Consider the following 27139-nt stretch of genomic DNA (forward strand, 5'->3'; position numbering starts at 1 on the left):
GCCAGATGGTTAGCTATTCTTGGTCATGCGCCTTTCACAGTGTTGCGCTGCCCTTCTTGCTCTGTTCCCATCCGTATCTGCAGTGCTACGTTTCACGTTGAAGGGATGCTGAAGCATCTAGGAAGCATGGGAACACAACAGAGGAGAAAAACCCGGTTATGTCCAAAATACCAGATTTGGAGTCAAGGCTGAAGAGGATTTAACTTCAGTGATATCTGGGTGAGTTAGTGAATTGTGAAGCATGATTTCCCTTACCGCTGACAGTAAGGCCTCCCAAGAGAGGTCACCAAACTCCCAGGCTCTGCCAAAGGGTAATGGAATATGTGAGAAGAGGCTTCATCCAAATTAATTGGTCAGAGAAGTGGTGCTGAGGAAAAGCTTTGTAGGGAAGGTCTTAGGACAAAAGAGAAGATAACTTAGAAAGAATCTTATTCTTTCCAACTAATTTGTCTGGTCTCTAGTTCAGTAGGCCTGGGTAGAAGGATGCTACACTACTGATGAGCATGAATGTCTGATTCCACTTTCACTCCTTAGTCTCTGTGAAACAGGAGGCTCGGCAGCTCTGTTTGCAAGCTGTGAGGGAAGCATGTTGCAGCCTCATTTGTGATCAACCTCAAACTTTTCCATCATGAGAGAGTCTTAGATCAGTGACTGCACGCATAGTATGACGGGCCACACCACTTGCATGGTCTATGGTGTGTGTACGGGATGATGACTTTTAGTAGTTTGTGCAATGCACAGCTTTTCAATTTGAAATACAAATTGCTAAGTTGTGCATGGTGCAAACTATTAAAAATTTGTATTTCAGATTGCTAAGTGCATACGGCTAGTGGCACACATACACCACAGATCGGCAACTCTCGTTGGTGCTTGAAAGAATCACAACCCTCTTACAGGTTTTGCAGTCGCTTGAGAGGACATTTGAAGGCGTGAGTGGTGTGGCAATCCCTGCTAGGGCTGGCAGTGTATGAGGAGGATTTTCGTATTTTATCTTTTTTCTTTCCTGCTGCTACTGACTCATCCACTCTTTTTGCTGTCTGTTTACGCTCATTTATATGCACTTACTCAGCTGACTGGTTAAGTTCCACCACCCACTTACAACTGCAATGAATAATGTTTTAGTCCCGGTGTCTCACAAGTGCAGGCCCCTCACACATCAATGTCATTACTGGAATTGCTTTTACTGATAGCAGCCACGTGGCAGGTATACAGAGAGCAGCCTGCAGAACGAGCAGCTTGAAGAGCATCATTCATCAGGTTTGCTTGTAAAAAGTCATTTTGTCTGTTAGCATGAAAATGTTGTGGTTCCCTTCCTCCTCCATCCTCTTCCTTCCACTGCCCATGATTGCAACATGTGCTCTTCTCACTGTCTTGATTTTTTTTCACATCATGGGTTCAAGTCAGGACTCCAGATGGGACTAGGTTGTGTCTTGCTGTTGCATAGAACCCCTGAAGAAGGTTCAAGGAGTCTCTTGTGCTTTTGGAGGAAGCTTCATTACTGCCACATGCCCCAGACCAGTCTTGATTCATCTCTAGTCAAAGATGTACTTGTCTGCATACTTCAAGCCAGTTGCTCAACTTAAGCCATTGCTTAAATTTAAAATGGTAGCTGAACATTGGCGTTAGATTTAAAAGTGTGTGGGGGTCATAGTCATTGTTCTTAATTGAATCTGAAAGACAAAAAAGACTTTAAAGATCTCAGCTGGCATATGAAAGAATGTCCTCTTCTTGTTCTAGGTTGTATTGTCTTATTAAAATGCCCCCTTTCCTGTAATCACTATTTCACAGTTCACCCATCTCCAGATACTGTGAAACAGCTGTGCAAAGGTCAAGTACAAGAGGGCAACGGGAAAAGAAAATGACACCACAGCTCCCAGGGTTTCCAACCACCCTGTTAACAAATTTACTGACACAGGGCATAATTTTTACTGACGCTGCCCATTTTTTACTGACACTGACTCTTAAGACTCCATAGGGAGCAGATGCTGACATCTCTCTCGACTTTGAAAAGCTCATTGCTGAAACAAAATGGTTTTATGCAAAGATTTACATACAGTGTCTAAACATTAAGCGGGGGATCAATAGTTCTTCAAGTCTGAGTAATGATCCCACATGGCAAAGCTACATTTTAATTCTTAAGAGTGCATCCATACTTCATCTTTGTACTTGTTTTTCCCTGTCTTGGAGGGAACCGGTGTGTGCAGGGTTTGTTCAAGCACATCCCTGTTTCTTATCACATACTAGCCCGAGACTCCTTGGGCTCTGATTCAGTTTTGAGACTTGTGCAGACAGACCTGACACCTTTATGACTTTTTAGTGAGGCCAGTGGAGCTTGGTGCAGGTATCTGTATATCCTTGCAGATCTTACTGTAAGATCAAACCCTTGGTTAAGAGGTAAGGGTGGCTGGTAGATCTCAAAGAGCTTGTCACCTCCTGGATGGATTTCATTTAAAATAGACCTTGTTGTTCAGAAATAAGAATTGTCTGGTTTAGCACCATGCTTAGCTTTTGTCTCCTTGGTCTCTCCAGTTGTTTGCTGTTGGCTTTTCAGTCCTACATAAACATAGTTTTGTCTGGTTCATCTCTTAAACCTGACCGCTAAACTGTGCTCTGTGTGGTGCACTGGCAATTTTTTCCCCTTTTGCTGCTTGTGTTCCCTCTCAGTTGTTGACTGTGACTGGAAAATAGGCGTACAAAGCATTTTGCATTCTCTGAATGTACCACACAGTAATTCTGCTGTCTGAAAACTCTGTAATGTCAATAATTGATGCACTTGAGAAGTGGTAATTAAATTAGTTAATTATGCTGGTAAAATTACATGCAATTATGTGACTGCAGGGTATGTTTAGTAAATTAGGCTTTCCCATACTCACTACATATTGTGGTGCCAATTTTGTTCCTTGATGATTAGGTAGCTTTTGATACTTCTTAATTGATTTAATACCTGGATCTTCATTAGCCCTTGATTGCTATGCAATGTATGTCTGACATTTTTCTCTCTGATATTTCACAGAGTATCGTTCATCAAAAAAAAAAAAAAATCAATCTATACATATATACACATTCCTGTCAGATGTTAAAGCATGAAGACTTTGGGGAAAATGCTCTCTTCTACAAGTGTCTTGTGGTGACTTGCCCACTAGTGTGAGATGCCAATCAACTAACTGTCCCTGGGAACCCTCTAATATGGAATGACTGATTTCATTTATGTTTCTCTTGAAAGATCCGAATAAATAGGTGTCTCAGGGAAGATTGGCACGGTGACAGCTGTTTTAATGACACCTGTTATCTTTGCAGAGAGCAGTGAAAGGTTATTAAAAGGTAACATTAATTCAAATAAAAATTTCAAGGGGGTCAGATTTGATTGTGTATGGTGCATGGGTGGGGCTTGCTCATCTTCATTCATGCTTGCTCAGTATTTTACATGTCAGAGTCACCTCCCAGCAGATGGTTATCTTCATGCTGGCTGTGTTTACTATCACAAACCTTTCCCAGATCTGCTTGTCTCCACACACCGTATTGCTGTCAAAAATGATGCTTCTGAGTGTGATCCCTGTTTAGAGATGTTAGTGACAAACTGTACTGAAAGCTAAAAGCCACATCATGTAGAATGAGCTACGGTCTCTTATTTTCCTTCATAGGGCAGAATCTCTGTGGGGGAAGGGTAGGGTGGAGCAATTGCTTGTTCTTTGGCTTTGGAGTCATGAAGCATATAGCATTGTCTCTGCCTGAGCCCAGTCCAGCAATGTGCCAGTATCAAAAGCAGTGGGATCTGAATGACAGCGTGGTTGAGTAACTGGACTGAACTGACCCAAGAAGAAAAGGTCCTGCTACTGTGACGACTTCGGAAAATGATGGATGACTGTATCCTGTTGACGTAATGTTTCTGGGAGCTTGATACACATACAGGCAGGCAGGACCCTTGGTTTGTCAGCCAACTGCTTTGAGAAACACACGCCTTACCTTGTCCTTGTCCCTGTCCCTCGCAGCGCCGTTGGCCAGGCTGCTGGGGAACGTGGAGCCAGCGCTCGGGCCAGAACGTGGAAGGTGCCCATGCTAACGACGGCCTTACCGGTGAGCTAAGTATGCACTGCTCGGAGAAGTAACTCCTGAGGAAATGCTTTTGGAGTCATGCAGGTAGCCTTGTCTGAGTTTTCCTGCTTAAAGGAAAACCAGCTTTCTTGTATTTATCTATGGCTGCTATGGCAGCTTTATGATGGTTTTAATATTAACCTGGGGGAGTCAGTCCACGTTGCTTCTCTTTGCTTTGTTTAGGCCTTTACTGTCTTTTCCATTTTCCTGCTTCCTCTCAACAATGTTTATTACACAAATTCTTTTTCTCCCCCCCCCACCCCCCGTAGTTTTGGCTGACTCTTTATATGGCAAGTACGCAGCTTAGGCTTAAAACTTACTGGAAATTCTCTCCTGTAATTTCCAGAGTGCTCAATAATGTCTAGAGCTGGCAAGCTGTCTGGCTTCTTAAACCATATATATCATCGCTCTTCAGACTTGTTGGTCTCGGGGACTGAGGCTGTATATCTTGCAAGCACAGGGAAACTTCTGAAAAGAGGGAGTCTGTGTTTCTCCAGACTTCTAAGCTAGTGCTTATAGGGAAGATCCTGCCTTTATGAGTACAACAATATCACAGATTCTTGAGCTGGTTCTGTAATTTTCAAGCTCACAGTAAAATTGAAGTTAACTGGGTACTACTGGATGTGAAGGGGTTCTTATATACTTGCTCCAGCAGCAAGAACTGTGGTTCTGTTTAAGAGGCTAATAGGTATTTTTAAAAACTGTAGTTTTGCTCTATGAGAAGAGCTGCTCTTCAAATATGAAGGAGTACAGCCAATTAGAAGGAAAACAGTGAAGAAATATGCAGATTTAGATGTGAAAGCTCTCCCCTAAGGATATTAGCGGGATGTATGGAGAGAGAGACAGGACCTCCTGCAGGCATGTAATGGTCTTACCAGTGAGTCTGTTAAAATACCACCTGCTTTGCCTGGCAATCTCCGATACTCAACAACTTTGTTCAGATGTCCCTGTTTGGAAAGGTGCTTGAATATTGAAAATGAAGAGGGGAACAAACCTAAAATAACTGTAGGAGAGCTGGGGATGTGCAGAAGTTTCTTACTTTTTTTTTTCTTTAGTGGGGACAATTTCTACCTGGCCCTTGCAGTCTTCTGAAAGCAGTGCATTCAAAACAACCTATCTTTATTTGGCACATTTGTGCTAGCGAAGCTGGCATGCTACCTTGTTAGCTGGCGTGATGCCATCCCAACAGATGGACAGGAGTATAGACAGCCAGGAGACCATGTACAAGCATCAGTATGTGTGTTGAGGGCAAGATCCCCTAGCCAGAAGTGTTGAAATGCTTGTCTGTCCTGGGTTTCTGCGCTTATGGCTAAGATGATGTACCAGCCCTGAGTGGAATTAGCTGTGCCGGTATAAGCTAATCCGTCACCTCCGAGGCAGGAGTTGCTCTGGCCATGCAGAATTTGGGTTCTATTCCACCAGGTATTCCTGTGGGAACTCTGGGGATTCGTGAAAAACACTAATGCTTTCTACATAGGAAATAGTTTAAAGTGTGGTGGGGCCAACTTTTAAAGTCATATGTGCAATAGGTCACACTCACAACAGTCTCGGAGAACAAACGGGGCTCCATCAACGGTGACAAAATCAGAGGTGTAAATGACTGAGTCCAGTTCCGCAGAAGTCATTGTGCCAAGATTGCTCAGCTTGGAAAGTGGGCAGAGCTTGTCTGTAGATTGCCACAGAAATTCATCATTAGACTTCTCTAGACATCTTTCATGCTGTTTGTCTCTGCCTGAAGAGATGGCATTTTCCCCAATGGGACACACAAAACCACAGCTGTTGACATTAGGTGCTTTTGTAAATTCAAGTAGTTACTTGACTGCATTTATGGAATCAGAGATGAAGAAGAAGAACGGATTCGTCTAATGTAGTCTAAGGGGCGGAAGGAAAGCCATGCCTCCCTAAGATAATGGCATTTGTTGAACTCTAATCAGCTTTAAATTTGGGATTCGGGTAGTGAATGTTTAGTTTGGGAATGGCCACTTTTGTTTTAGGTAAAATTTGCTTCAGGGTGCTGTAGGGTAAACTGAAAAAACGCCTGCTCATAACTGAAATGAGCACTTATTTGTAAATGTCTTGCTAACTAAATTGATTTAAATTTACCAGGGTTTAACTGTAATCAACTAAATATAGACCTTTTCCAGACTCCTGCTTGAATTTACTTCTTTTAAAGAACTGGCAACCATTTCAGAAGAGTTGTATAGTATTTTTAAAACCATACAGAAGGCACTGATAGAATGCTATGAGGCAGCCCGCAAGGGATTGAGATCTGCAGTTCAGAGGCCTGCACAATTGTGGGTAAAGGCAGACAGTGGTATTAGCAATATATTTATAAAGCCAGTGCTGTATGATTTCATATTTGGAAAATTATCTTTGCAGCCATAAAGACTGTGTGCTTAGATTTTTCTCTTCCACCAACAAAGTCTTAGATTCAGCTTTTAGCTGAAATATTTTCACATGGAAAACTGTCTTGCCATAGGTGACTAGACGAGCATTTTTGTCCCAGGCCTGCTGGGGTCAAGGTCCACTTTGGTACGTACTCATCATGTGATATCTCTTCCTCACCGTGTACTGACAGATATTTTAGAATAACTTTGCATGAAAGACCTGTAATTATATTCTGCTAATTTTAGCAAGTAGAACTGGTGTTGAAATGGCAATATTCACATTGGCACATAAGCAATCCAACAAATGAATCTGTTCACTTTAAACATGTTTAAACATAACACCCAGTATCTCCTGTATTAAATAGCCATTGGCATTCTGAATTGCTAAGGGTCCTGCAGATAAGCCAGCGAAGTCGCTGATCTGGCTCAGGATCATGTTTGTTGGGTGAAATATTAAATGAATTGGGCCCAGTTCACTTCCAAATAGGTATATTCGTGTAGGTAGCAGAAATGTCTGTTGGCCTACACCCAGCCTTGCTTCTCTTGGAAGAAAGAAAAATTGTTGAGACATCTGTTAGACTGGAGAAGAGAAGGCTCAGCGGGGATCACATCAATGCACATAAATACCTGAAGGGAGGGTGCAAAGAGGACAGAGCCAGGCTTTTTTCAGTGGTGCCCGGTGACGGGACGAGAGGCAATGGCACGAACTGGAACACGGGAGGTTCCCTCAACATCAGGAAACACTTTTTCACTGTGAGGGTGACCGAACGCTGGCACAGGTTGCCCAGGGAGGTGGTGGAGTCTCCTTCCTTAGAGATATTCAAAAGCTGTCTGGATGTGGTCCAGGCACAGTTCCCAGTATGGGGCTATTTGGGTGTATCCCAGTGAGAGGTTTGGATCTTTGTGTGATAATAGCCTCTGTTCCAATCTCTCGCCATGGAGAGAAGAGTGCCTTGCTCCCTACTCCACAGTCCCCTAGTGTACATATATCCATGCAGATTTCTCTACTTTCATTCTTTGGACGCAGCTTCACATTCTCCATATCACAGGTTAACCAGTCTCCCTCCCTCATCCCAGCACCGTTCACAAGTGTGTTACAGTGATAGGCTTAACTATGCTTGAGACCTGCTAGAAGCTTTCCTTGGGAGCCTGCGATGGGTGCCTGATGAGGTTTATAAGGACATGGCAGTGGTCATACCAGCTTCAAGCAGAGGTCCATCTATCTCAGTAGACTGTCTCCAGTTGTGCCTGCAGGTGGGTTGTGTAATGAAGAGTAAGAAGAGCACAGGACTGTGTGTGTGATACTTGACCATAATGCTCCCCCATCTCTGTCTGGTTCTCCCTTAGCTGGAAGTGTTTCCTGTGACCCTCACTGGATTTATCTTCCAGAAAATTACCAAGTTTCCCTGCCAGCTTTTAGTATCTGCAGAATCCTTTGGCAAGGAGTTGTATGTGTTTCCTCTCCATGGTGTGGAGAGACCACAGGAGAGAAAGAAAACATCAGTGATTCCTGTCCCTTCTGTAGTGCCTGTGATTTTACAGGCCTGTGTTACCTCATCCTCCCTCAGTTTGGTGGGGGTTTTTTTTTCCTGGATTGAATTACTCTCAATAGCACTTTCCAAATGGAACTATCATCTATTTCTGAAGGTTCTTGTCAAAAATGGGCAGAAAAAGATTGAAAATGTAGAAAAGTTTAATATAGCCAGGACTCGGGCACATCTGAAGTGTTAGTCGTCTGTCCTGATGCAAACAAACACTCTTTGTCCCTCTCTTTTCTCCCTCTCTTTTCTCCCCACCCAGTTCCTCTTCTCCAGGAGATCTTTTTATGATGCCTTGGATAAATTCTCTGACTGAGGCTTGGGAAGAGCATCTTCCCAATTAATGACATAGCCACTATTGTTCTAATTGCTTTTGTATTGTTGACCCAGCAATGTCTTATCCCTGGCTGTATTTTAATTTCCCAGTGAGTCTTTTTAACAGGGAGAGTTCAACTTTGAATCTCTATCTGGCCAGAAAGAGCAATGTCATGCAGATAAATTTGAGGTGTAAATAGTAATGCACCCCACTTCTTACAGGCTTGTCCTTTTCTGGGTATGCAGTTTGGCATGCTGATGAACTAGGCAGGAATACTCTTTGCCTACGGTGTACTCTATACCATTACTTGCAGTGATGTATGATCACTTGCATATCCTTAAACCAAAAAGAGAAACGACTTAATTATGATCTTCTGTACAGACCTGTGGGGTAACAATTTGATTTCAGAGACTCATCCCAATTCCACTTAGATTCATAAAGCTCCACATATAGTGCGACCAAATATGCAGTAGAGTACTAGCGCATATTAGTTTGCACTGATACATGTATACTAGATACTAAATCTTAACAGTAGGCTTTCTACCAATATATTCTTGTCCTTTGCATTTTACATTTTGAATTGTAATTAGTAGCAACAGGTGCGGACTAGATTCTCCCTACAGAAAAATAAAATGCAATTGGATAGCTAGCAAGGAGAAGGAGTTCAGATATTAGAACGGTACGTGGAGCAGCTACGGTACGGTGGTATGCTGCACTGGCTGTGGCTCTCATCACAGCTTCTCTGCTACTTGTATCGAGTTCAAAGATGGTTCCATTAGAAAGATGGAGTGCAAGTCTTCCACACAAACCAAAGACGCTTGTTTACTCTTACAGATCTCCTTTCGTCTCTGTTACTTAATGATTCTTGGATTTTTCCTCTTTGCTGTCTTCTCTGTCCTGTTAATGCAGCTGATAGTGAATGGTGTCCTTATTTTAACCCCAGTCGATTTAGGTTTGGGTTATCAAGCACCCAACTCACAGTGACTCCAGGATCAGGCGTTTAGCTGCCTAGTAGCAACGTGGGTCCGTCGCAGGAGCTTTGATGCACTGCCTGGCTGTTTCATCATTTAGATAACCTTTCCTCTGCTTGCCACTGCTCTAATATATGTGTTTAGCCTGTTGGGCACCTGTAAATATGCTTTACTACACTTTTTTTTTTTTGTCTGAGATTTGGTACAACTGGTTTTCTGTCACATAGATTCCTTCCATGAGTCCTGTCTACTGTATTGATTTCTGATGGGAGATATAGTGACGGGGAGTCTAGGCAGAGGGCTTTGAGTAGATTGAGATTATACAGTTCTGAGTAACTGTAATGTCTCAGTTTGCCACTGCGGCGGAACAAATGGCAGAACTGTTACTATGAAATTACAGAGTCTAGGGCAACTATATATTTGAGGCTTAATCTAGTGCTATCCCAGAGGCTCTGGAAACTGGAATTTGGATGCTGCTGCTGTGCTAATGTATTACAATGATACCTGTGTAAATTGGTGGCTCAGCTTACAAGTACCTTGGATTCTTTTGGCTTTGACAGGGAGAGAGGAGAGATGGAAATCTTGCAGGGTGAGGTCTCTAGGTAGTCATTGGGCTGGTAGTTAACGTCTTGTCTGGGTTCTGGTGCCACCAGTCCCAGATATTTAAAAGATTTTAAATTAATTCTCAAAAGGTTTATGTTGTGAGATCTAGAAGAACAAAGCAAATTATTAAGTGATAAGGGGGGTTTATGTTCTCTTTTAAAGTATCTTCTGGCTTTTGAGTTTCAGGGTGCCAACTGCATCATGATTTTAAGTGTATTTGGTTTTGGGGGTTTTTTTGTGGTTTTTTGTTTGTTTGTTTTTGTTTTTTTACTCCATGGTTAGTTTTAAAGAGAAGTTTTGGGTCTCACATAACTGCTAGCTTTTTGGGAGCTGAAACTTTAACCAAAGCATCAAATATTGTAACACTTATGATTGAAATCATCAGAGCTGCTGAGACTGGGGTTTCTGATTGCCAGTTTATTTTGTAGGCGTGATTGATTGTAGTACGTCATCTAAAATGCTGTAAAAAAGAACGTTAAATGATATGTTCCTTCAGTCTGTTACAAAGTAGTTGAGAACGTGCTGGCAATCAGCTATACCTATTGAAGACGTCCAGCCGAACCCCCGATGTGTTATACATGTTAATCGGTTTGTACGTGCAAAGAGAGTGTGTATATATACAGAGTAGTAGAGTGTGAGCGCTCTGTGCATATTTAAAGAGAAGACTTTTGTTTCTTTGCATAAGGAATACTTTTATTTTACAGTGTATCAAAAGTAACCCTAACTAAGCCATATAAAGGCATATCACATCCTTTGACTTTGTGACTCACTTATTTCTTGATTATACGCCAAACACAAATTCCAGTTCCTTGTGTTTTACTTACAATAACATTAGTGTTTAATTCTACAGACTCAATCAAAGCTACACTTAATATAAAGAAAACAAATTCTCTATTTTATAGCTGCATTAAATACTTTCCCCTAAAATGGTTTAGGGGGTGTTTTTTTTATTTATGGATTTTTTCATGAAGCTAGAGACTTTGTTTTGGTTTTAGTACTCTGTATTTATAGTTGTGGAATGATCATTTTCTGGTTGGTTTCACATTGAGCTCTCTCAAAACTAGTTGTAATAGTTCCATGCTCTTTAAATCTTTTTCTTTCTATCACTGCTGTTACAATATATTATTCTTTATATTCTTAAGCTATTAACTCTGAGCTCAGTTAATGATTTGTTGGTGGTTTAAGGCAGAGTATCTGGGTTGTTTGTATTGGTATTAGCTTTTGTTTTTTTAAGAACGGCAAATAAATAATTCCAATAGTGGGGAAAAAAATAGCAAGGGGTTTGTTTCATGGGGCTTAGATAAGATGGGCCAACACATAATGTAGTGATCTTGACCTATTTTTGGTTTTGCTTTCTTCTTTTTTTTTTTTTTTTGACCAAATGCTTGCATGGTGTTTGTTAGTTAATGACTTGCTTTTTCTTGGAGAGATGCAAAGGATAAATGGGATTTTTTTTGTTGTTGTTGTTGTTACTTGTGGGCTGTTTTCATTGATCTTTGCACCCAATTTAATTTAAAGGTGCAGAATCGGAGACTCTGAACATCTCTGCAGGCTGAGGAAAAGTAGGATCTGCTTCCCAGCAGGTACTGGAATACCTCAAGTCCCTGCTCAGCGCAGGAACAACTGAGGGTCCAGGCATCCCGCTGCAGAAGCGGAGTTCTTTTGGGTCCATGGGCATCACAAATAGGAGGAAGAAGCCTGTCTTCTCTCAATAACTGAAGCCCTAATCTGGATTTTGTATCAAGTTTTGAAGCGGGGGGAGAGTGTGGAGTGGTGGTCAGAAGTCACCGCTTTCCTTTGCCCTTCCTTTACCCAACACATACACAGACATGCACACTGACTTTCAGGAACAGAGCGGACAAAAGCTCTGTTGCCATAGCCTCTCTGGAAGCATGGGCATGATTATACTGGAGTGCCAGTTGGGTTTGGCCTGTGGGATGATCTCTGAGCAGATGATGGGGAGGGAGTAAAATAAAACAGGGAGGGGAAAATGGGGAATGGAAAGAGGGCTGCTTCGCCGTCCTCATATTGTGCTTGTTCATGAGGCTTCACTTTGTAAGAAACAATCTCTTTGCTGTTCCTAGACTCCCAAAATGACGTGATCATGTATGACAACATCACACCTGAAATGGTGCAGGTCCCAATGTCCTCTGAGCATCTTCAATTAATTATTGTATCCGAGGTTGGGACAGTACTGAGATGCTGCCTTGAGGCTTGCTGAAGTTTGTTGTGAGTTGACTATGGATAGTAGGAAGTGCCTCATGGAGTTCCTTTGGGACAAAGAAAAGAAATTTTGGATAGACCCAGCTGAGGACAGAGCTGTACTAAGTCGCAGACTTGTCTTTGCTTTCTGCTTAGGGACTTGAACACAGAGGGTCTTGTTCAGGCTTATGATAATTGGTACTTGATGAATATGTGCTTCCGTGCAATAAAATAACCCAAATAGTTATATTTATTGAATATTTCTACTTTATTTTACTTACACTGAACTGTTCTGCATGTGAAAGTCATATAAGAGCACAGGTGATCAAATCGAAGTTTTCATCTCAGACTCCTTGTTGCTGAGGATATTATTCTGAGGCATGTGGTTGGAAGGACAAAACCCCTGTGTCATGGCACAAACTGGAAAAGATTTCACAGTGAAAGGTCAGCAGAGCACACTACAAAAAGGTGAGGGCAGAGGGGAGAATGGGCTGTTGAAAGGTCTGATTTTTTTGGCCAATGGATTTACAAGCAGGCAGAGCAAATGAGCAAAACCTCATAGAGAAAGAGAAAGAAGACAGTGTCCTTTACTGCAGCCTGTGTTTTAGCACTCCACTTCCTCCTTATTTCCAGAAGAATAATTTCTTGAAATGCAGGTTTTCTGCCGAATTCCTCCAGGATCTGCATCTAAGTACCTCTGGGTGGGATTCTTTCCGTCGCCTACCATACCCTGCTTCTTTTGAAGAGAGAGACTCTTCCTCTCCACCTGCTGCAAGTATCCCATAGTTGATGAACATGCACATGGACTTTGTACATGGAGTTACTGTCTACTGGCTTCCCACTGTAAGCAACCCAAGAAAAGCTTACAGCTTTTCACCTGTATGGTGTTTTTTTTTCCATCCTCCAAGTGGCTACAGAGGGTGATGTTGGCGCAGGTCTTCCTTTGAGCCAGAATCTGTCAACTCAAATATATATATATATATATATATATATGTATTTTTAAACCCCATAGTTCTGTCATAAAAGAACCTTTGCAATGGAATGTTTTGAATTGGGAAACACTTGAGATACCTGGCCCCATCTTCCGAAGTCACCGAAGTGTGTAAGTTATTTTCATGTTAGATATGTGTAAATATGGATCTAGTCCTTGTTGTGCTCTTCCAGGACTTTGTTAAACTGCTAAATATAAGTGTGGTCAGGCAGGATTTAAAGTCTAGTGCTGTTTACCAAAGCAGAGCCACCAAGGGTTTACTGCTCCCATACAAAAATGTTGCTGTAGGTGATGTTTTGTTGATGGGAGAAGATATTACAACGCTGTTTCCTGGAAGCACTGAAATCTATCTATTTTATAACTATACTTTCCCCAGCTTAGCAGTCTCTGGTCTTAGCATCATGTCTGTCTTTTTTTTTTTTTTTTGAAATCATATTATTACAGCTGGATGATACCTTTTATTTTGTAAAGCACCCCTCATAGTATTCACCATCACTCCAGGGATAAATAGGACAGCGTATGCAGTCTGGTGTAGGTGTAGAGGTAACTACATTGAGTAGGAAATGAAAAGCGGAGTGCAAGTGGAGCACTTCATCCTTCCCTGTCCGAGTAGCTTTTTGCAGTCAGGACATGAGCAGAGGTATCAAGGCAAACAGCAAACAATAGTAGAAGGGGAGAGAAATCGAGGGGAAAATAAGGTGGAGAAAAGAGATTTTGTGGGAGTAGGAGTTTGCTTTTTGTTGCTGCTGTTGAGTTCTGTTTGTGTGGGTGGATTGGTGAATCACAAAGCAGGTGTAGGGAGCTGAGAGAGAGAGAAAGAGAGTTTTTGTGCTGTTAGAGGCGAGAATGTGTGAAAGGATGGAAGGAAAGCCAGTACTTCTTGAATACAGGGGCCATAGTTCACAGGTTGGCAAGAGTAAGCCCGTGAAGGGTTTTTAAAACAAGGAAGTCGGTTTTGATCTGAATCCCGTAATGAAGTGAAAGCCAGTGGAATTGTCCAGCACTGCCAAATCCAAGCATTCAAAGCTCAGGAGTTTTCTCTCCCTGTTCTATTAAGATGTCTTGAAATTGGCCTGTATGTCCCAAAACTTTCAAAAATAATCTTGAGTGATTTTTATTTCTTTTTTTATCAACTTTATTCTTTCTTTTCATCCAGATTTGTCAAATTTCTGCTTCCTCTCAGATCTTGCAGAGCACCAAAGCCAGCAGAAATACTTCAGCTCACGTAGTCTGTGGTGTCTTAATTCAGTCCGGCAAATTCAGCTCAGATATTACATTGATGACTTTCTAAATATGCCATGTCACAAATTATTTGCCAAAAGTATTATTTTTGTTTCTTTCTTCAATTTAGACAAAACTTTTCATCCTCTTTAATGAAGGCAAGTATGATTTTTTTTTTTTAAATATATTGAAAGAATAGTCTACAGCACAAATTTGTTCATGGTCTGTTTTTAATGGTCAGTCTCTGCACATTCAGAGGGAGACTATGGACATGTGCAATGGCCTGACAGTTCCTAAGCTATCATCAATAATGTTGTTCTATGCATGGTTTATTTTTTTATAACGTTAGTGCAGGCAGCAAGCTGTCCAGGTAGTGAATTGTTTTATATATGGGACTGGCATGTGGCTGTAGAGTTCTGTAGTGGCACTTCTGGAGAGAGGGGCAATTCAAATGCAAAGCAATTCTGACTTTTTTCAGCGAAGATGTCTCCGTGCAGTGCATCAAACTCTCCGCAGCAAGCTTTTAACTAGCACATCGCAGTCAACTAGCTGCTTTTAATTATCTCTTGAGACAGTAGTGATAACAAATCATGATGAGAATAAACCTTTTCCTTTGTGTGTGTTACATCACGTAGCATCTGTTGTCCCTAGCTTCCCATTTTGACCTGAATTTTGACAGAAAGCCTCCCACAATCCATGTACAAAAACCTGGTTGTAGTTGCATTTCTTAGGGCAAGCTGTGTGCACCTTTCACTGGTCCTGTACTAACTATAGGAATGACTGCATGAATTCTAAACGTACATTTGGCACAGGTGCAAAACTTTTGTGAAAAGAAGTTAAAACCCTTGCTCCATTTAAGAGAGAGGAGGGAAAAAAAAAAAGATGGAATTTTCCGTGTTAACTTGAAAATTAAGTACTTTGCTCTTGGTCTGTTCTGATTTCACTTTGAAATAAAGCCTTAGAGCCCAAGCTGTAAGTCTCCTGGTTCAGCAGCAGCTCTATTTCTCAAGTACAGGCTGCTTGCCAGCCTTGCAAACTAAAGAGGATTTGGGAATCCAGAAGTCCTGGATCATCTGTGCCAGTTGTCATAGAGCTTTGGGTTCTACTGTAGCGCCGAGAATGGGGACAGAAATATACTGATGTGCAGGGCAGGCAGCAAAACTAGCTCTGACTCAGTTAATTCGGGGGCTAGAAGCCAATCTCTGCCTTGGTTTCCGCACCTTGCTTCCCAGCAGGGCTGGTGAGACTGCATTGCTTCTGGTCCTTCACTGTGCCCCGTAGGCAGAGTCCTCGCCAGTGCTGAGCCTGCTCAGGCCCGCAGAGCTGCTGTGTTACCAGCTCCATGGCAGCAAGCCTGCAAGCTCGGAAGTCCCTGACTATGGATGTGATTTGACTGTGAAAACAGTTGCCATGGGGCATCGCTGAGGCCAGAGGATTTAGAAGGATTAAACAAGGGATTGAATGCTTTTGTATAAATAATCAGAATATCCAGAATTATAGTTGTTAATGCTGACAAACATTTTAGGTGGATATAAAAACCTCACGCTTTAGGGTTTAACTTTTAGGGATCGTGACAAAAACCCCTTCTAAGGGGTGACATATCCCAAATCTTACCTCTAACAGGTTTTCTTCTTTCTTTTTCTAAGACACTGGCTCAGGCCAGAGGCAGGATGTCAGAATAGATGGGTCACAGGTAAGATTCTGTGTGTCAGTGTTTATCTGTCTCCAGTGGCTTCCTCTACTCTTACTCACCATGAAGACTAAGAAGTGATTTTGGTACGTTTATTTATTTGCAAAGCATTATCCAGCATTACTAAGGAGACGTGCATGTGAGTAAAGTGTACGTTGGCATGAGCCCCTCTCGTTAGTTGGACAGCAACAGCGGATGCTCACTGGCTGTACTCGTTGTTCCAGTAATCGGGCATCTTCACAGAAACATGTCAAAGGGTGGCAAGGAAAAGAAAAATCTCACCTTTCATTAGGTTTGCTTCTGTGGGCTGAAGTTATGACTCAGCTTTCAGGCATGAGAAACACCCGTAGTACCACACCTCCCTGGCAAAGCCAGGTGCATGAGCACTCCAGAGGCTTATTCTTGAGGGAAACACTGGAAAGGCACTCGTTCTCTATGCCTGAATAACATCTAGTGTTGTTACCTCAGGCGCTTTTCTGTCCAGCCCTGTTAGTTCTGTATGACACTCTTTTGCTCTTGCTTTGCTTGCAGTAGCATTGCAGCACATAAAATAAAGGTCGGTAGTTGCGACCTAAAGAGCTTAACAAGAGAATGCACAGATTTTTGAAGCAAATGGGCTGGTGGTGCCTCGTTCTTATCTCTTTAGTGCAACTGAAAACTTTCCATCAGCCCTTTCCCAGTTGATGGGTGGGAAACTGAGCAAATCCAGGGAAAGGAACTGCTGGAGACCTCCGAATAGACTAGAAGTGGAGTTGGTGGTAGGGCTGTGCCTTCTACAGCCTGCTGCCCTTAAAAGAAACAAACAGTGTTCTTCAGGATTCCATATGTGCAGATGGGCTCCCAGTTCTATTCATGTTTTGTTTGTTCTGATGATCATCTTTTGAGCTAGGATTCATTGTGGAAGTACTGAAGTATCACAAAAACACGCACTTTATAGGATTGCCAAACAGGTTTTGTGCTTTTAATCAGTTAAAGTAAACATCTGGTTCTTTGAGAGATGGTTCTACTAGCTCCTGAACTGTGAACGTGGGCCACATATCCTCAAACTAGGTGGAAAAAGACTCATAAAAGGCAGAATTAATGAGATCCTGTAGTTTGAGCAAGGCTCATTGACTTGCCAGATCCTACATAACCAATGATTTAAAGAGCATGAATTAGAGGCACTATCAGTGCAAGTTGCAACTTTATTATGCCTCGTGTAAGTTGCTGCATTTCTTCATCCTTCATTTAATGAAGGATGCTGTGAGGTTAGAAAGTGTTCTGGAAAGTGCTAAGCAAGTGAAATGCTGTGATTCCTCCTAAAACTCTGACTTTGGTCAAAGCTTTTTCTGTGTAAGACAAAAGAATGGGTCCAGGCATATTTTTTTCTTCTTCTTCTGTTCTTGTGAACGCAAAAGCAGGGATATTGCAATGTGTAGTATATATGCAACAGTTCTACCTGCCTGCAAGAGCAGGAAGATGACTTACGCTGCTGCTTGTTCTGCTACACCACAACTGCAAATATCAGACTCCTTTCTGTCTTTTGTCCACCGAGACTTGTGGTTAGGTGTCCATGACAGTTGCACAGTTAAGCAACACTCAGATAAAAAGCTCCAAAGCAAAATCTGCTCTTTATTGTAATTCCTTTAGCTATCCCTGCTCACAGCAAAGGCTTGAGGAACTTTAGCAAGAGTTTTACTTTTTTATTTTGCTACAATGTGTGATACTATACACTCAAGTATATCTTCAGTGCCAAAAGGGACATCCACTGAGATCTAAGCACATTTCATAGAATCATAGAATGGTTTGGGTTGGAAGGAACCTTAAAGATCATCTAGTTCCAACTCCCTCCTCATGGGCAGGGACACCTTGCGCTAGACCAGGTTGCTTAAAGCCCCGTCCAACCTGGCCTTGAACACTTCCAGGGATGGGGCATCCACAACTTCTCTGGGCAACCTGTTCCAGTGCCTCACCACCCTCAGGGTGAAGAATTTCTTCCTAATATCTAATCTAAATCTACTCTCTCTCAGTTTAAAGCCATTACCCCTTGTCCTATCACTACATGCCCTTGCAAAAAGTCCCTCTCCAGCTTTCTTGTAGGCCCCTTCAGGTACTGGAAGGCTGCTAGAAGGTCTCCCCGGAGCCTTCTCTTCTGCAGGCTGAACAACCCACCTCTCTCACCCTGTCTTCATAGAGAGGTGCTCCAGCCCCCTGATCATCTTCGTGGCCCTCCTCTGGACTCACTCCAACAGATCTATGTCCTTCTTATGTTAGGAGACCGCAGAGCTGGACGCAGGATGCTGGGGTCTCACGAGAGCGGAGTAGAGGGGGAGGATCACCTCCCTCAACTTGCTGGCCACGCTTCTTTTGATGCAGCCCAGGACACGGTTGGCTTTCCAGGCTGCAGGTGCGCATTGCCGGCTCATGTTGAGCTTCTCATCAACCAACACCCTCAAGTCCTTCTTGGCAGGGCTGCTCTCAATCCATTCTCTGCCCAGCCTGTACTTGTGCTTGGGATTGCCCTGACCCACGTGCAGGACCTTGTACTTGGCCTCATTGAACTTTGAGGTTTGCACGGGCCAACATCACAAGTCTATCAAGGTCCCTCTGGACGGCATCCCTTCCCTCCAGCATGATGACCGCACCACACAGCTTGGTGTTGTCGGCAAACTTGCTGAGGGTGCACTCAATCCCACTGTCCATGTTGCTGACAAAGATGTTAAACAGCGCCGGTCCCAACTTTTACCAGTCCCAACTGAGGAACGCCACTTGTCACTGCTGTCCACTTGGACATTTCCTTTAATGTGGCTCTTTGTAAGCGTACCTACTTACTGCTGTCATCTTTATCTGCTCCCTCTGCATGAGAAGGGAATGCATGGTTCCCTCCTTTTACAGGTCAGGAATTTAAAACCCTGTGGGACAGTATGCAAATGCACTGGCTGGGATAGCTAATGACTTTGTTCTGTTACTCACATGAACAGCTGTTTTGCCTAGATTTCAGCATTTGTTCTAGGAGCTGCTCGTTCTAGTAAAACTGGCAAATAATGGAAACATTTTTCTTTTGTGCGGATTCATTAATGGGCCCAGGCCTCCCAGTTAACTGCATTGCTGGAAATAAGGGGAGTATTCCACTTCCAGAATGATGCTGGGATTAGTAGCTGAAAGTTGACTCCAAAGTAGGCAGTTTCTTCTGTCCTGTTGAACTACTTCTGAAGTAGGAAATCAAGTGTTGACTTTATTTCATATGCAAACATGGCTAGGAGGTTTCTAGCTAGAGTACATTTTGTGCACGTTTTCTAATTGTCCGTGTAGTTGGTGGAGTGATGTTAGCCAATAGAAGAGTACAAGTGGGGGACTTAGTTGGGCAGTTGGACTCTAGTGAATCAGAGTCATCTTTTGTCTCGGTTGCTAATGTCCAGTGCCATTCCCAGTTTCATGTTCATTTCAGATTTGACAGGCTGTAGCTTTCTGAAAACCTCTTTCTTCCTCTTGTCCAGAAGTGTCTGCAAGAGTTCTGATAAGGGCTTCATTTGCCGGATGCAGGTCACGCTGATGTGGCATGTCTGTGTTTACAGATGTGCAAGAGAACCCCTCCAGTGAGGTGATGCAGGCAGGTGAGAGTCAGGGCAGCAGCTCCTTAGACCCTTCTCCTACATGAACTGGCCTGTCTAGTGCAGGTGGGGTTCAGTGTGACCTGGCTGTCACACTTCCAGTTTCAGAACTCATCTACCTGCAAGATCTCGGTCCTGGTCTTCCCTGTGCAGCGTGGACGTATACTCTGAGCCAAAAGGCCAACAGCTGTTTTATTATAGAACGTGATACTAAGTCCATTGGCAGTTTTATGCTTTTATTACCATTCATTAGACTATATAATAAGTAATAAACTTTTCTGCTCGGTTGAATACTTAAGCAGATGTGTTCTCTTGTAGTTTATGATGCTAAAGTTGCTAGCCAATTTTCATGAGCCTTGTGGACAATATCAGAGTTCTCTGGGTAACATATCCTGTAGTTCAGATAATACAGTGTACTGGTATGTATGGTATTTCAAGGTGCGTGAACTCATATCAAGCGTTGTCTGTTCTCTGCTGTACTTCTGAAAATATATGCACAGCTTATGACATCTTTGGCCATTATTGTTACGTGAAGTGGAATGAGGCTCCCTCACACATTTGTGCGGGATACTACCAGTGATAGAACTGGAACTCTGAGAGCTAGACTCTCGGTTGTTGCGGTGTATTCCAATTCAAAGTATCTTGGTTAAATTAGGTGGGGACTAAGACAGACTTATCAAAACTGATTTAAGTCTTTGAAGGATTAGAAGTAGTAATTATAATCAGACAAGCATTTAATTGTATGCAACTTTAAACAATGCCTGTGTACTTCTTTAGCTTGTGATATATTAAATCTTCTGGTATGTTATGCCAGTTCAGAATAGATCTTTTTTTGTTCAAGGCTTCAAATTGAAAATTAAAGGCTTCCAAAAACCTTTTTGTGAACTGTTCTGTGAAGTTTATGATGACAAATAGCAATTCATAATTGATTCTTCTTACATTGGTATGCAGATCCATCTGAGCGTGACCAGGGAAGGCAGGAACTTGCTGCTGTCAAACTTCCTTGAGAGCCTGCTGGAGGCATAATGTGCTTTCCAGTATCTCTGTGTTACCATGATCTCTAGTCTAGAGGATGAAAAAGGAATAGGAAGGAAGGATGTGTTTAGTCAGAAGATCCTCAGAACTGATTGCTTGAAGTGGTTAAGAAAGTTGACAACATAATTACTGTAGGGACTTCTTTTCCAAGCTTCTTGGCCAAGACAGTGTGCATTGGCTGGGCTGAAGGTAGTACTCCATGTCAAGCAGGTACAGAGAAAAAGGATAAAAACCTGCCTGTTAGGGGGGTTTAATGCATAACAGGCAGCATAGAGTGGGGGCAAATGTAGCACGCCAGGAAGCAGAGATGAAGCTTGAGAAGCAGCCATAGAGACAGTAACCTTGCCATCGTGAGATCCACCAGAATTGCAGTTTTCGGCCACAGCGACAACTCTCTTGCCTTGTGCTCCCAATATTAAAGGAAGGAAATGAAAGGGAAGAGCGTAACTGTCATCTTCCACTTGGTGTTCCTAAAGGTTGTAGAGGTGAGTGTCTGGAGGCTGGACAGCTGGGGGATTCAAGAAGAAGCAATCTTGGTTTTGCTGCTGCCCTTGGGGCACATCTCATTGTGCATGTCCGTGCCTCACTGGTCTGCCAAGACCTTTTTGCTTTATCTGCTTTACAGAAGTCTGCAATGGAGGTGTGCCCCTTTCTAACACATCTTACGTGACAATTTGGACGTAGAGAAAGGTTTGAGGCTGAAGATTTGTGCTTTCTTTTGGAGCCGTATACACTAAGAGATACCTCGTGTTCTTGGATCTAGCTCCTGTTTGCCATAAATACTCCTCTTGAACATCCGTCTTCACTTCTCCTGACTATTTTCCAGACATGGCCCTGAAACACTGCTCCCCAGGTGTAGTGCATTTCTTCACCTCACTGCCTTATTCATGGCTTTTTTAGTTCCTGAGGACATATCTACATGGGGGTTTTATCTCTGGTCCCTTCTATTTATAAAATAAAGAGAGAGCTTTCAGGTGCTTACACTCACCCTGCTTGTAGCAGATTCTTAGAGGTCAGCGACTTACCTGATATGATGGAGGAGCCTGTATAAAATGTGATGTATAATCTCTTCATCTGTCCATTGAGTATAGACCCTATCTTTTACACCGGCAAGTGAAAACCACTCATCTATTAATCACAATGCTGATAAATATGGGGAGCTTTGCAGGGATGGTGGATTTAAATACTAAGGGTCTGCCCTAAATTATTTGCCCTGATAATTTAAGTTTTCTCTTCTGTTTGAAGCATATACCCAGCAGATACTAGCATTTAACCCAAGACTGAATATGTGGAGTTTGTCTACAAGCCATATATATAAAAAAACATGGAAATGGATGAATGCTTCCAACTCGGAGATCTGTTAAGACATGGAGGTGTTGGGGTAGGAGGTAAATGTGCGTACTAGAACATTGTTTATATTCGCTATGTTTCTAGTGCTCGCATTTTTTCAATTGTTTTAGCAAATTTTATTAATGTTTTAACATCACTGTTATCTTCAAAAGTAGTTTTTAAAAATCATGTATTTTATGCTTTTAGCCTCATTTCCCTGTGTTTAAATGGTCTCTGAACAGTATAGGGTTTTCATGAATATATTCATCATTTGAAATCATCTTGATCTGTAGATTGTTCTCAAGCAGCTTGTTATGACTACACAGGATACAGAGTTTGAGCTGTGTTGGTTACTTTGATTGGATTAAAATAGTGCTTGGAGTCAGGATTGGGGTGCAGAAACTTACAATTTCAAGTCCCAAATTTGATTTCCACAAACATTTCCTAACATTCAGATTGTTCCTGCCAATGGGCTTGCTTGCTTAACTCCTCACAGAAGCAGCTGAAAATATTTGCTAGTTATTACTGCTGTAGTTATTTTTGAGATATTACACTATTTCAGTTAATCATAGTCCCATTTGTACATGACTAATTAGAAAAAGAAAAACAGAGACTGTACCTGGTGTGGTGTCTGTGAAGCACATAGAGAACATTCTTCCAGAAAAAGGAAAAACAAAGAGCAAGTGAAAGATAGCACTGCTTTAATGACATTGCAGTAAATGCATTCATTTCTATGAGTAAGGATTTCTAGAAAAAAAAATCTTATACATAAGGTGATTAAGACAAGTAAACCCAGCATTGCTTCTTTGTTGTTAAACAAAGATGTTATTCTCGCACTTGTAAGATTTAGTAAGACATTAAGCATGTGTGCGTGATGTCAAGATATTGGCTCGAGCATGTGTTCTTACAGCCTTTATAGTATGTGATGACATAATTAGGTACATTCTGTGAAAGTAACTTAAAATGTTACTGTCTGTTCCAATGAATTGAATGTGTTTGGTCCAGGATATCTTGCTGGAACATTTGCACAGCCTTTTGTCTGGAGGCTCGGCGAGTTCAGAAGTGAAACCATCTTTCTTTTGTTCAGTGCAGTCATGTGTCTGCAGGTTTCCATATGTTTCCAGCGTCCAGAGATGCTGTCACCACTGAGTGCCTAATAAAAACCCAAGATCCCTGGCGAGAATCATCCTTTGGATTTCCTGGCCCAATGAACAGCTGTACCTCATTGCAGTCTGCAGGCAAACTGGTGCTCAGCCTGGAACTGAAACTGCTGGCTTAGATATTCAGAGGTCCAGATCATCAAGCAGTACTTAGCTTACTAAGCTCAAGCGTACTAAGCTCAAGCTCTCTTTTTGTTTTTGTCCTCTCTTACAAATGTCTGTGCAACTCTTGTAATTAGTTTGCCCTTCTGTTTCTGGCTCCTAGATTAAATACTTTACACTTGGTACATCACCATTCTTCTAGGATCTCAAAGCTCTTGGAGACCTTAATTCACAACACCTTCTGAAACCGGTACTTAGGGCACCTATTTTAGAAGTAGCTCAGCTGGAGGGCAATAGGCTAGTTCATCCAAGGTAAGATAAGCATTTCTGTACACAGCCAAGAATAGGCTGCAAGTGTCCAGGCTCCAACTTCTGCTATTGTATTACTATTCTTTTGGTTTTGTAATAATATATACAATAAATGTACTATATCTTAACAGAAAAAGAAAAAAAAGGGAAGCATACAGTCAATGAGCTGTTGTTAAATTCCTAGTGTTCACTGGCCAGTGCCACCAGGAATAAAACGTAAGTTGGGTTTTGGTTTGAAATCCAAGCTGAGTTTGTGTATGTATATTAAATCATGCTGAGAATACATATAAGAACAAGATACCCTGCCCCCCCCCAAGCTGTTTTTACAAGAGCTACATTTCTGGAAACTAGCAGTTTTTAAGACAGAGTGGACAAAACAGTAGTAATTTGCAGCTGAGGTCCTTCATCAATCTGGAATTATTCTAGCTGTATCAACTGCTTGGTTGCTATAAATCAATTCTTCTCACTCCTACTCTGTGGTTGTGCTCAAAATGAGCAAGACTAGTTGTAAATGTTCTTTTTTTAAAATTTCAGACTTGGGACTCAGTGGGATCTTGACACTGCACTATTTATAGAAGAGTAATTATGGTTAGATTTCATAATATAAGAGCTTGCGTTGGGAGGGGAACTAAAGTGAGGTATGTGTGTGTGGTGCTCCCTGGATCCCAGAATAATGACTGGTTCAAGCTGCTTTTTCAAATATGTTGCCGCTCAGCTGAGAATGGAAAAAAACCCAGAACATGCTCCAGTCTGGACATTTCTCTCTCTCTCGGGAGCTCAGCTGGCCTTGCGCATGTCTTCAGGGTGGAGACTCACAGCTTTTGCTGGGCTCTCCAAAAGCTGCAGCGGGGTTGCGTTTGTGGGTTTTTAAAAGCAGTGGTCATTGTACCAAACCAGCTGGGCCCTGCACACAGAAGTTTCCATCTCGAGTCCTGAGCTGATCTGTTCAGAGCTCTGCGGATGAATCACTCGCTGCCTTCCCGGGTTGGGGAGGGAGTCACAGTGCTGAACTCGACTCATCCAAGATGGGTGATGACACTTGGAGAGTGGTCTCTCTCTATGGGTTGTGGTGAGAGGCAGTGAGTCCGGCTTCAAATCACCTGCCGGAGGAACCGCTCTCCATCTCTCGAGTGAGCCTAAAGTGTATTTCATCACCCAGGTAGGCACTTAACGTACCTCGTATGGATCTCCCTCCCACAACTGCTTTGCAAATTGGCGGGATTCGGTGTAGATGTCTAGTTTTCACATGCATGGAGCCAGATGAACCATCAGAGTCAAAGTTCGAACGTGGCCCTGCAACCTATGGTAACAAACAGATGTACAAAGAGGAACGTAATTGTGGGGGAAGTGAGAAAAAGGGGTGAGTAATATCATGTGGCTGCTCTGAGAGACAGACACACACCCTGCCAGCATGCTGGTGTGTTAATTCTCTTTCAGTTAACAGTTATGCAGCTGGTAAAAAGCAGAGGGATAAATAACAGCTCCTGGAGGGGCATGCCACAAACTCTACCCGAGCCACAGTCAGCCCTTCTTCATCTTCTGAAACCTGTTGTGCTATACTCAAAGGAGTTTCATTGCTCCAGTGACTACAGTGCAATTACTGGCTGTGGACCTAGTCTTGGATCCAGAGAGAGCTTCAGAGAAGTCTGCATCTGGATGTCTGTGCCTTGGGGTCATCTCTAATTATAAGTAATGACTCTTCTTTCTGGTCCTCAGCTGCAATAGCAAACTGATTTAAACTAAGTTACAGCAGAAGAGAGTTTCTGAACTACCTCTTGTTTCTCTGCTACTTACTTAGGGGTCAGCACGTGCCTGAGTGCTTGACGAGTGTGTGGCTTTCTCCTTTTCTTGACTTGTCACATAGCAATAAAACACAGCTGGGGTTCTTCTTTGCCTTCTCCAAGCCAGACAGGCAAGGAGAACAGATCAGAGAAGGAGCCATGGGCCAGCATAACTAACCAGAGAATGAGGAGGGAGATTTCCACATCCCTTGAGAATATCTGGTGTGGAGTTCCCTCCTCCTGGCAGTTCCCTATGTGGCAGGGCTAGGCAACATAGTCCTGAATGCGGACCTGTGCCTTGACAGCCTGGCTGAGCCCACAGTGGTTTGTTTTGAGAATGGTTGTCCCATCTGCTCCATGTTTACTTGAACGTGGAATGAGGTTTGCACAGGAAGGAACGGAGTTCATGTTTTAAAATAACCAGAATTTGATGCCACGCTACAGAAAAGGCAGGTAAAAAGAAGAGGAGGGGTATTGGTGGCATCTTAGAAGCAATAACCTGCATGCAGCCGGTGTGTTTATATTTGTGCAAGGAGCCATTCCCTGAGGTGCCTGCCTTGTCTGACTGTATGTCTAATATAATTCTCTTAAGGCTGACCTCTGCTTTCAGCACAGAACACTGTGGGATTACTGCTGTAGCTGAAATATTCCATGCATCCAAGTGTCCCGCTCGCAGAGAAATTTGCTAAGCATGTTCTCACTGTGGGAACGTTCCCAACTCTTTCAATTGTTAAAAAGATATATTGCTTCCCTCATCCTTAGATCATCCTTTGGCCCACGTAGGACTGCTATTACTTGACTTTCTAAATTTAGCAATTTTAGACACCTCAAATTATGAATTTAGTGCCCAACAAAACTGCCACTCAGAAGGAGAAAAAAAATATTTTTCTCTCCTTCATAATAGATTCTGTTCAAAGTGCTTTCATTTGATGAAAAATGTTTTCTTTAAACCATTAAAAAGAATGGAGAAGTATGCCAGACAGTCTCACTAAGACATGTTGGCATGGAACAGGACATGAAGCGAGAGGAGGGAAAAAAAACATGTGGAGCATTACTACTACTGGGCTGAGAAACAGTACCGCTTCACACCGAGAAACTAACTGGACCTTGACCAAGGACACAGAAAATTGGCAGCATTTTAGGTCTTAATACAGAGTTGGTGCCTTAATGATGGCTGACTGAAACCTGAGCATTGATGTTGAGACGATATATGAACAGGATCTTTTTGGGGTGTACTTTTAATTTTAAAATAATATAGCTTTAAATCTAAAACCAAGTACAAAACACCCAAGGGGACATAGATATTTAAGCGACCCTCTTCTCCTTTGTAACTAGCAGATGGTGTGAAAAGTGAGACCTTTTAATCTGTGTGTATGTAAACAAACTTCATGTCTTTCTGGCTAATAAAATACCTCACGTGAGGTGCAATGACGTTAGTTCATGGCTCTTATCTCCGTTCTTTGTTTTATGCATTTACAGCACGATAGCCTCTAGAACTATGATAAATGTGTGGGGGGGTTCTACCGCGGTACCTACCTCTGCTGTGTCTGCTAGGCTCTTGGAATGCCCTGGAAACCTTCTGCCATGCAAAATGTAGTAGGATAAACATGAATCACTTCCTCGGTACTGGTTTCCTGATAGTTTGTTGTGAGTCCCCAGACACTGGTCTTGGGACCTTCCTGGTAGGCATTGTCTCCCATGTCATTTGTGAATTAGTTTGTGTCTGGCTGCATTTTGTGTCCTGGGAGGCTGCCTCAGACTTTTTTCTTAATCCACTGGTTATCCACACTGTGCATGAGTTGGTAGGTGCCAGGGCTCCCAT

This window comes from Gavia stellata, chromosome 3 (assembly GCF_030936135.1).
Source record: "Gavia stellata isolate bGavSte3 chromosome 3, bGavSte3.hap2, whole genome shotgun sequence".
In the NCBI taxonomy this organism is placed as follows: domain Eukaryota; kingdom Metazoa; phylum Chordata; class Aves; order Gaviiformes; family Gaviidae; genus Gavia; species Gavia stellata.